General features: G+C 45.7%; 1 long non-coding RNA gene across 1 annotated transcript in view; it reads right to left on the reverse strand.

Moving 5' to 3' along the window:
- LOC118895207 overlaps positions 1-12187 on the reverse strand; it is an 80279-nt gene that overhangs the window by 50929 nt on the left and 17163 nt on the right. Inside the window, exon 2 of the long non-coding RNA XR_005019904.1 lies at positions 11001-11124. This is a non-coding gene — a long non-coding RNA (uncharacterized LOC118895207). The remainder of the gene's footprint in view (positions 1-11000; positions 11125-12187) is intronic.

Here is a 12187-nt window from a genome sequence, read left to right on the forward strand (position 1 = left end):
ATCTGCCCTGTTCATCTGATATAATCAATTTGTGTGTGGCGATGGGTGAGGTGCCGCACAGAGCTACAGAGAGTCCCCAAATAAAGACTTGGAGCCTAGCAAGAAGATGGGGGGGTGTCTCTAGAAATGGGATAAAGGACCCCAAACCACTCAAAGGCCCTTGATATCACCTTTTCAGTACAACCACCTCTATTGATTTTGGCTGCTTCTTATGCCAATCAGAAGGGATTCATCCAGATTTGCTTCCAACCCTGCAGTTCATCCTCTGAACTTTCCTTAAAGGACCTGTGGCCCTGGAATTGAGACTCACAGACCTATCAGGATGTAAAAGGAGATTTCACTAGATGAGGATAACCCCAGGACAAAAAGATCTGCCAAGATCTGCTTATTTCCAGATGGGCACACGATACACATCCTTCCTGAGATGTGTGCAGTGCTGCACCACTGATAATCCCTGCACTGGGAGTGCCAAGATGCTCATCCCCCTCTGCGAATGGCCCTTACTCCAATGAGAACTGCCTCACGCAAGACTCTGCCCCTTCCCTGGGGGGGGGGGTCACATTCCCTGGTTGCTCTGAGGTATCCAGAGGTCCAGCCATGTTGCTCAGTTCAGGGCAACTCTGGAGGGCCATTCTTGCTTCAGAACTCCTCATGGGGCTGGTTGAAACTTCTGTTGAGGATACACAGTTGAACTTCTCCTTCTGCCCTATCTTGCTGTCTTTACTTCCTTTCCAGTGCTGTTCCCAAGTGCACTCCCTATAAACCTAATGCATGTGAGTCATCATCAAGGAGTCTTTTCCAGGGAAGCCAAACCCAGACACTTGACTTCTATGGTCCTTTGAGGAAGACAATAAGGCAGCTGGCAACCACCACTAAAGCCTATAGGACTGAAGTATCCCTCTCCTGTTCTCTAGTAAGCTCTTTAGAATGATAAAAGCTCCAGTGCATGTGCATTACCACCTGGGAATGGATCTCTCAAGATCCTTCAAGCCATAAATTTGCTATGGTCCTTCACCAAGTTACTTCCTAGAGCACTTAAAGGAGAGAGGAGCCACGGAGTTCCGAAGCACCTCCCTGCTCAGAAATCGCAGGGGAAATGTTCAAAATCCTGTGATCCAAGACCTCACAAGTGTCTCCTTGTACAAACTCCAGTCATTATGGCATGTGCCACTCCATTATATTTTGTGTATGAATGGCAATAAGTATAGACCTATCAATAATCACTTTAAATGTCGATGGACTAAATGCTCCAATCAAAAGGCAGAGGGTGGCTGCTTGGATAAAAAACAAGACCCATCTACATGCTGCTTACAAGAGACTCACTTCAGAGCTAAAGACAGATGGAAAGTGAGGGGATGGAAAAAGATGTCCTGCAAATGGAAATGACAATAAAGCAGAGGTAGCGATACTCAGACAAAATAGACTTTTAAAGTATATAACAAAAGACAAAGAAGGGCATTACATAATGTTAAACGCATCAATACAAGAGGATAACTCATTAACATAGGCACCTAACAGATGCACAAATGGGCATTCTTCCCGTAACCCAGAGAGGTCCTCTCAGGCTCTTCAAGGTGGGCAGGAAACAAGGTTTTCAGCAATAGGACTGGGGGGAGGAATGTTTCACTTCCATAGGGCAGTCCAGATACCTGCCCAAGGGATGTACTTCATCTCAGTCATGGACAGGGATGACTTCCTCCACCTTAACTCTGCACTGAACACAGTCAGTTAGGAACCAAATAGCAACCCAGAACTTTTCTGGCAGTGTGAATCCACCCAAGTGAGGGAAATGATGTCATTTCATAAGACAAAGGGTCAGCCGTCAAAGGTCTGCTTGATGTGAGTGCAGAGGCTGAGTCCAGCCGTCTCCCTCACATTTGCCAGGCCGTATGTCAGCTTTCACAATGCAAATCCCATCCTGAAAACACAGTCTGACACGTGACTCTGTTGCAGTGCTTTATGTAAAGGATGTATGTTTGAATTCAGTTTGGAATGAGATGTACCTCTGGCTACAAAATGGTCCCAGCTATCCAAGTTCCAAGCATTCAAAGGCTCCACCCTGGGCTATTTACATTTATGCATGTCATTATCCCCTAAAAACTTACTGGAGGCTACATGATTGTCTTTAAGCCTTATGATAGCAGGCAACCTCACAGATGATTTGAAAAGCTTCTTGAACCAAAGGGAAGGAGTAGAATTTTTAGTTGACAAATAACAGACTGTATTATTCAAGGTGATGGTCTAGGAAGGTAAGACGTTGACATGGAATGAAGTCATCTTTAGGCCACTTAGGCACAGAGGAAGATGGAGAAACTCAGGTACTATCTTCACAGCTGCTTCAATGCTTGCTCCAGCAAGAAAATTCCAGAAGCCCATAGGCTTCATTTAGAGACACTTCAAACAGATTTCGGTACCCAGCTGCCTGGTAATGGGGTGTCATCTCCAGGGGCACTGCTACCATATTAATTGCTCTGCAGCTCAGAGGGGCTGGATTCTAGATGCAGCTCAGTCACTGAGCAGGAACCAAATTGAGAATTTTAGTCTCTGAAGGACGTCAAGTGTGGCAAGATGTTATGGTGCCAGTTTTTAATGGAGAAATTTGTACAACATTTTCCTGTATCAAGAGACAGATCATGAAGGAATAAGGAAAACTAAAGACACCTGAAGTGTACTAGTTCCCTGCAAGTGTCACACAGGCTCAGAAGTACCCCCTGGTTGTCAGTAACAGGCTAACTGCCTATAGGAGTGAAAGGCCTTGTGCTTCATTACCACAATCACTCAAGCAAGGTTTACAGAGCCACGTGTTTCCCAGTGTAGACTTCTTATCTAGATTCTCATTCCTTGGTGATGAGCTACCTGGATGCCATCCCATAAACAGGAGGCTTAGCCTTTTCAAGGAGAAAGACATTGAACACGAGGATTCTCTAAGGTTGAAGCCATAGCCAAAGACACCCAAGAGGTGACAACCTCTAATCTTCAATTCTCTACAAATAAAATTTAGAGAACAGAACAAAAACGGTTGCCACTCCCTTTAAGCCATTCTAAGACCCCCAAAAAAGCCCACTGGGCTGTACTTAATACTCAAACTTCATTAGAACAATTATTATCACGTATTTGCCAACACTCATTTTGGTCATGGGACATTTTATCCAATGATACATCTGTTTACGCATAGCCTGGCCTGTTGTCAAAATAGAGGCTAGCCAAGGTATCTCCTCCCCTCCACCGCCAGCTCTGCAGAGAGTCTGAAGTTTCAACTCCCTTGAGCAGACTTTTCAAGCCCAGCTTCCAGCACTCCAGATCTGCCAACACTCAGGGTTACAATCCTTTGCCCAGACACACCCACCTCAAGCTGGGCCCTGGGCTTGGTCTAGGAAATTCCAGGACATTTGTTCAACTCAAAGGTAATACCATGTCTCCAAGTATAGGAATTGCTGATGACCAGCTGTCCCAAACACAAGCCCTTTTCCTCATCCAGCCCAGCCAGGACCTGTACTTCATGATTAAAAATGAAGCAGGCAGAGAAATTCTCTCTTTTCCTGAAGAGATAAGTCCGCAATCCTTCCATGAAAGAATCCTTCCTTCCCTCCTTTCCTCTAAAGGAGTCTTTCTACTGGCGTCATAGCTCCCTTCACCCAAATGTCAGACAACACTAATGCTCAGGTAAACTGAAGAGATACCCAGTAGCTTATGAAGATGGCACCACCACATCTGACTTGTGAACCATACTGATACCATCCAGGTTTCCAAGTTTCCACATGGATTAGAAATAGTCAGTGAGCATTACATCAGTGAGCATTACAACACAAGAATCTAACCAGAGGCAGATCCAGAAAAGCACAGCCTGGAGCCATTCAAGCCACCCAGGGATCGAGTCAACTCCAGGTACCCCCTCATGGCAAACTGATCGTCACTCTTCAAATAACCTCACCACCACATCAGGTCTCCAAAAAGGGTGAAGGCTGATGTTCTTTTGATGTAAAGAAAATGTGTCTTGTATTCTAAACCTCCCCAGACAGAAGATAGATCTTTGTGAACGTGACCTTTATTCTATCTGCTACAGTCTGAGGACAAATGTGTGAATAGAGCTATAGTCAATGGTTTCATTGGCAACGACTTCATTTATGGTTAAAGAAAAAGAAAGAAAAATTCAAGCAAGGAGTAAAGACCTCGAGTCAGGCACAGCTTCTTGGCTTGGAAAAGTAGGTGATTACACCTTGATACGTAGTGAGCAGCTCACTGAACCTAGGCCTTAGGACCTTTTCCTGCCCAGGCCCTACTCCACCCACCCCCGCATTGGCTTGACAGTAAGGCAGTTTGCACCTAGAGTACCCACTGGCAGAAGTATCTGCTTCTCTGAAGTTAGTTTTCTCACAACTTGAGAGGGGGTTGGATGTAGGGCTGATTACCACCTAAAGACGCCACAGGAGTCAGGCAGCTCTTGCTGACAACCCCACCCTATGGTGGTCCCTAGGGCATCCCTTTTACTATGATCTCCCATACCTGGGGCAATTGTTAAGGCCCAGTGAGCAGGTCACTTTTTTGCATTTCTATCCATCCAGCGTCTTGGGCTGGAACCCCAGTTCTCCTAAAGAAACCTGGATTTCTAGATTAAGAACACGTCCGTGACAATTAGTGTCCTGCCTCAAAAGAACTGGAACTGGTCCTCCAGGACTCATGTTTGGAAGACAATCAGAAAGGTTCTGGAATATGGAACAGAGTGGTGCTTTGGAGAACTTCAGTAATGAGACCAGAAAGGCTTCCCAGCACAGAAGAACTTTGACCACTGGTTCAAGATGACCAACCAGAAGACTTCTTTTGTGTGTCTACTCCCTTGGCAGGTAAGAATAGAAGTCAGCCTGCATTTGATCAGAGGTCTTTGTGATTCCTTGTTTCAATGAGACATTCGGAGTCCCAAGACAGATGACAGTGAACTACCACAGCTGTCATGGAGGTATGATCTTTATTAATAAAAAGCACTACTTCTGGCATTTAGCATGCATCTCCTGATCTAGTGAATACATTATTCAATCCTCAATGAAGAGAGTATCAATTTGCTTTCTCATGGGAAAGTCAGCAGTATACATTCATAGCCTCATCCTAGAGTTATGTCAACTTTCCTACTCTCTACAATAAAATCTACAGAAATCTTGATTATATTGGCATTCCAGATTACGTTGGTAAGAGCGGCCAAGATGGGTGAGTAGGAAGACCCTGAGCTCACCTCTTCTCACGAGCACACCAAAATGACATCTGCAAGAAGACCATCAATGAAAAAGACTGGAACCTATATTGGCGTTCCACAGAAGATCCTGCTGGTCTAGTTTATTACTGACATTGTTTTGTTAGACTTGAAGACCTATGTGCCAGAATGTGGTAGGTCAACCTACAAAGATTCAGGGCCTGCCACATCACTGATGCTCTTAAGTGTCTAGGGCATGCAGGACATCACGTCCTACTTCCAAATTAAAGGACAATTTACTGCACCTTTTATCTCCTACCATGAAGGAAGTGTAACTTCAAAGTTGGTAGGCCTCTTTGGATTGTAAAGACAGCATATGTCACACTTGGGAATACTGCCCCTTACCATTTTTCAGTGGGCTCCAAAGCCTGCCCGTTTTGAGTACCTGTGGTCTGGCCGTTCAAAATACAACCTGACAGATCTCAGTGTTAGCCACACCCATGGTAGGAATAGATGCAAGTTCCTGCAGAACTCAACAGGAATCTTGATTATATTGACTTTCCACAAAAGGTCTTTCTGGTCCACCTTATCATTGGTGTTATATTGTTAGACCTGAAAATCAGAAGTAACAAGTTCTCTGGAACACACCTATGGCCAGAATGTGAGAGGTAACAGCAGACCCCTAAGATTGCAGAGTAAGTTCATACATTTGCCCACAGAAAACTTAACTTGGAAATCAGCTCCAAGTATAACACTGAGACTTAATAGAGACTGAATTCCTAGCCATGAAACATCAAGTATGGGTTTAGAACTTCCCATGATGAGCTGGACACTGTAAGACTTAAAAGCATAAGGTCCAATGGGCACCAGTGTTACACAGGTAATAGTGTATTTGTGGAAAGTCGCAAGGAAATCTAAGGTCACATTTAAGTTACAAGAACAAATGACTCCACACCCTCATCATCCCCTATCTCTGTTGCACTTATACCTCTCAGCTCACACCTGTGGCCCCGTGAAGAAATCCCTGTGACAAGGAGAGAAAAGTAAAGCCCTGGTTCATAGACAGATTCATTCAATATGTAACAATGAATTGTTAATGGATGGCTGCAATCTCATGACTCCTTAGAGGATACCCTAAAGAACTTTGAGGGAGAATCCTCCCAGTGGGCATAAGTTCAATCAGTACACTTGATCATTTCTTATGAAATGAGGGGGTCTAAAGTGGGTATTCAGAATCCCATGCATTAGCAAATGGGTTGGTTGGCTGCTCAGTGTCCTGGAAGCAGTGAGATTAGAAGATTAGAGACAAGGAGGTCTGGGGAAGAGGCATGTAGAAGGACCTACGGGAATAGGCACAAGGCCTAAGTTGTTTGTTGTTTTTTTTTTTAAATCAAAAGGCAGTGCCTACCAGATCATTCATCACAGAAGATGTGCTCAGTAAGTGGACAGGATGACTTGTCCAGAAGTCAGCCGGTTTCTGTGCTCAGACCCCTAGTTGCTTGCAAAAAAGTCTACCCATTTCATGGGTCCAACATCATGGCTCCCTCTCAAAGCCAATCTAGCTACTGCCATTGTTTTTGTTTGTTTGTTTTAATATCTTTATTGGAGTATAATTGCTTTACAATGGTGTGTTACTTTCTGCTTTATAACAAAGTGAATCAGCTATACATATACATATGTTCCCATATCTCTTCCCTCTTGCGTCTCCCTCCCTCCCTCCCACCCTCCCACCCTCCCTATCCCACCCCTCTAGGTGGTAATAACCACCGAGCTGATCTCCCTGTGCTCTGCGGCTGCTCTGCCATTGTTTTAAAGCTGGCCTGTCAGCAACAGAAACAGATGTTAAACTTCCATATGGTGCCACCCAGCCTCTTGTTGGCAAGGTGATTACATCTAACCTCTCCCCTCCTGAGAGAAGTATTCATCCTTCTGTGATAATTATTCTGGATTTGAATTTACCTTCCATGCCCTGGCACTTGCATGCACAGTGCCTGTGTTAGCACCATTAGGGGCTTCCAGAATACCTCACTTACTGCAGAAAAGCCCATATTAAGTCACCTGGAACAAGCGATCCATCTTACAGAGACACATGATCACAGAAACCTTGATTTTATCATATATTAACAAGAAGCTGCCAGACCAGCATGTCATTGAAATGCCCTCTTACATGTCCAGGTAAAGAACCAGATTGACGATGAACTGCAGAGATGGGGTGTTCTGCAAGAAACCCACCACACAGATCTCCATTTAGGGAAGGACGTGCTGCTTGGTAGGGAGCACAGCCAGCAAGAGCCTCCAGCTAGCTCTCAGTCCCCCAAGGGCAGCCCACATCCAGGGGCCAAGTGAGCCAGGAGTAAAAGCCCCAGCCGTGTCAGTCTGGTGTGGGATGACTAACAGAAGATGCCTGCCATGGCACTCTCCACCTGGTTCTTGGTCCATCTTCCATCCCAGTCTGACTTCTGCCTAGACCTTCCTTTGCCCCTCTGATCAACATTATGTACTCCAAACCCTTGCATTCCTAAGTCAGCATCTCAGAGTGTCCTTTCCAGGAAACTCAACCGCACAACCACCATGAAATATCAGTAGCAGTAGACTCAACGTGGTCCAATGGGTGTAAGGAATCATACTGGTGATTCCTGCCTTCATAGTCCACCTGAGTTTGCTAACAGTTCAAGACGGGAACTGCAACTTGAAAGCATCATGCTCTTCACAATGGTGTTGGTGTACTTTGCTAGCAAACTAGTGGCCATTAAATGATGCTGTGTCTCCAAGAGCTAGAATATAGGTCTGGGAAGCAAGGAGTGGAATTAAGTTTCTCCCTTGTCTTAACACCCAGTGACCCAACTGGGAAATTTGTGCCTTCCATCCCTACAAGTTAAGTTCAGAAGGTCTAAAGGTCCTAGATCTAGATGCTTATACCAAGGGACACAAACAGTGCTCTTTTGCCAGTATATTTTCTGCTACATGAGAGGAAAGGGAAAAATGATTCATTGGAATGTTGCTTGGTTCTTCCACATCCCATGTTAAGCAAAAATAAGCTATTGCAGCAAACATGGCCTGATAAGGTCACCAGGGGTTCAGACCTCTTAGAAGTGAAGGTCTTGAGCACTCACCAAAATAAGCAACTTAAACCAATGGAAGTGTTTGCATCTAGGGTTGAGAGTAGAAAGAGATAAATATTACATCTTATAATGATGGTCCTTATAGACAACCTGCAGCAGTGATTGAAGATCTGGGTGCTCATAGCTGCCCATCACAGGTAGACATAGAGGTATACCACACAGCTCTCTTCTCAAAAGAGCTTGCTGTCCATCTGTGAGGAGCATGGTTACCCAATAGCCTCCAGCTGTTAGCCCACATTCTTGGAGTGGCTCCAAGCCAGCAAAGGAGGGAGCCTAGTCATTCCCATCCAGTGTGGGATTACTCAAACTGGTCCTCTGCTCCAGAGCTCCCTATGGGACTGGCAGAAAATGTCAGGGACACATTATGGTCTGACAGCTCCTTCTGCATAATCCTGCCTCTTCTCCTTTTTCACAGGTGTTATCCCCCAGTAAATCTTCAGCAGTCCTAATTCTCTTGGCATATGCTTCCCAGAGGATAACAGTACAACCATGGTAAAGCATCAGTGGCAGTCTACTCAACATGGTCCAAAGGGTAGGAAGAATCAGGAATGTGATGCTTTCCCTCAGGTCACCCAAGTTCACCAGCAGCTTCGGGAGACCTCTCCAGCACATCCATGGCTTCCCCACCTCAATGCCTGCATGTGTTTGCCTGACTACTTTCTTAGTACCACGGGAGCTCGCTCTGCCACAAAGTGGAAACTACAAGGGAGTTAATGTTCTTGAGGGTGCCCACTCCCCAGCTAATGAAGGAGAGATAGTCACTGAGTGACTGTCAACCACCCCATCACATGGGGGTGTTATCAGATGAGCATTACACAGTACCATATATCAGAGGCTCCCCAGCGGGACTGAACCCCAGATTCCCATAGTAAACCCACTTTAAAACAACCTTTGACATTCTCCTTCCCCAGTACTGCTTTCCTCACTCTCACTTATGCTTCCTGGGATCACCTACCACCCGTATCCTTGTCTCAGCATCTGCTCTCTGAGAAAGGCAAACTAAAAAGTCTGATGTTTGTGAGATTAGTCAGATTGAGCCCAAAATTCAGTGACACTCTGTTAGGAATGAAGGTTTGTGGCCACCTCCCATCCCAATTCACATATTGAAGCACTAATTCCAGTGTGAAGGCAAGTCACACTAATTCCAGTGTGAAGACATTAGGAGGTGGGGCCTTGGGAGGTAATTAGGTTCAGATGAGGTCATATGGGTGGGGCCCCCATGATGGGATTAGTGTCCTTCTAAGAGGCAGGAGACTAGAGTTCATTTGCATTCTACCTTATGAAACAAGAGAGTCTCTGCAAGCCAGGAGGAGAGCTCTCACCAGGAAGCCAATCTCCTGGCACTTTAATCTTGGGCTTCCCAGCATTTTCATCCCTTTAGACCCAGCAGGTCTCTAGCTTTTCAACCTTCCCTTGCCTCCACCCCATCCCAAAAGGCTGCAGTGCTTCAGCTACACTCTCCCCAGTACTGTTTCCAGATTCACATCTCTGCTTCTCTGGAAGAAGTCTGGCTCTCAGTGAAGGTGGCCACTGAACAAGGGTGGAGATCGCACTGATGGAGAATGCAGCCTCACCCTCCCTGGCACTGAGCAGAGGTGTGTGTGTGCCTGTCCCCAAGCCCTTCCTGTTCCTCCCTGAGTCTGATCCGGGAGGCTCCCCTCTCAAACTTGACATCTCAGACAATCTCCCAATCAGTGCATGAAAAAAAGACAATCAATGTTCAAAAGAAAAAATTCTATGTTTGCAGATCAGAGCAGCAGCTAAGCCAAGTGTGAAAGGGGGAGAAAGCTAACGTTTTTAGAGCTAAGGACCATTAATCACAGAAATAGTTTAACATCTTGTAAAGATCCTGTTTGAACCCTTTTTTCTGCTTGCCCTTGTATGTCCCTTTAGTAGGTCAAGACAACTTATTCTGTCCTTACCTCTGCTGGTAATATACTTGGAGTGCCCTTAGGCTGTTAATGAAACACAGACATCGAAGTTGTTTGCCAGATTCTTGGAATAGTCCTGAAGGCTCTTTGTCTGTCTGATTTCTAGCCAGTCCTGGCCTATGGAATCTCGACCTGGGAGCCTGGGGCTGGGCTCTCACTCCTGGTTCTAGTGTCAACAGAAATCCTCTTTCTAGAGGAAGCACTTTACTGGCAAGTTAAACCATAAGCTTAAGAAATTTCTCTCAACAGTAGCGGAAGTCTGGATAGATTTAGATTTTCCTGAAAGCCTAGCGATTGAAATGTAGTTGTAGACCACTGGGTATGTTACCAATGTGCGATATATGTAAAGTATGTTTCAATAAACGCTTTAGACTTTGCTAGAATCACTACAAATAGTTGCTGGATATCTATATTTGAGTCATGAAGTTAGAATTTTATGGTTTACCCCTGTACCTTGAGTACTCAAAAATCAAAGATTTAGATTCAAAGTAAAACACGGTAACTGCTACCTCAGATTACTGTGATTTGTCACGTTAGGCTTTTTGAATTTGTAGAAAAAGCCTAACTGCTTCTTATATCCTTTAACAATTTCTGGTGCCTTCGTCAAGTTCAATTTTAAAATCATGGTTCAAACAGAAGTTTCAGGCTTTATATTAATATTTTAGATAAGAATTTCTCATTACAGATGAAAACTTATGCCTGAGGCCACATGAGTAACATCACACGGTGTTCACAATCTACAGGATTCTGAAGAAATGAGCTTACCTGCTTAGTGCAGCACCCTGGGCGAGCCAGATCCCAGGCTGTCCAGCAGGAGTGGAATCAATTACGTTTCAAAAGGTAGGTGAGCTTGGTATAGGGGGAGGCAAGTCACACAGGACCAAGATACCTAGAAGGAAAACAGGGCAAGAGCAAAGATGGTTAGGCAGAGGAAAGATTCCCCACTGATGTCCTCAAAACCCATTCTTGAGTCCCCAGAGTTTCCCGCCTGGCTGCTGGCTGAGGGGAGTCCTTTGGCACCACCTGGTGGCCCGAGGGCATCACAACAGCAGACATGGAGAGCAGAAGCCTGTGGAAGCTTGACATTCTGGTCTCCCAAGCCCACCCTGGGAGATGCTATGCTCCCTACGAACATCAGACTTTGACCTAGACAACCGAAATCTTGGAACACCCCTAAAACCTACTCAGCACCAGGGTAGGCCTGGGCACGTCTTTTCTCTAGCTACATCTTCTCTGCTGGCCCTGCACCAGGCTCAGGGCTGGGCTAGCCCTGGCTAGGCTCACTACATGAACTCCTGGCCAGAGAGCACCAGAACACAGACCCCTAAGGAGCTCCCACCCACGTCCAACTTGAAGCAGCTGGATGAGCCAGGGATGCTGTTCACAGGCAGCAAGACGTGCTAAGATGAGACAAGCCCATCTCTGGAGAAGCTGGAAATGCGTTCTCTTTAACATGAAGGCACCCAGTCACATCAAGCTAAGCAGGACTCGGGAGAAGTCCTCTCCCAGGTCCAACCTGCAGGTGGAGTGATCCTGGTGACCAGGGCCTGACATTAACGTCCCTGCTTAGATGGTTTCTATGCTCACTGTTTATCAGACCGATGAGTGACATGCGGCATCTGCTTGTCACAGCCAGCATCCCATGACCACCTCTAATACACCCGACTATCTTAACTGCCTCAGGTGAGGCTTGGAGAGCATTTAATCAAGAACAAATTGCACGGAGTCAAGGAGATGGTTCTGCGTACATATTACGCTATGCTCACTATGTATGTGTATGTCTAAGTATGTTCCTAATAAGAGATCTTAAAATTCACGTTGTCGGGCTTCCCTGGTGGCGCAGTGGTTAAGAACCCACCTGCCAATGCAGGGGACACGGGTTCGAGCCCTGGTCCAGGAAGATCCCACATGCCACGGAGCAACTAAGCCCGTGCACCACAACTACTGAGCCT

Source organism: Balaenoptera musculus, chromosome 5 (genome assembly GCF_009873245.2).
Source record: "Balaenoptera musculus isolate JJ_BM4_2016_0621 chromosome 5, mBalMus1.pri.v3, whole genome shotgun sequence".
NCBI classification, from domain to species: Eukaryota; Metazoa; Chordata; class Mammalia; order Artiodactyla; family Balaenopteridae; genus Balaenoptera; species Balaenoptera musculus.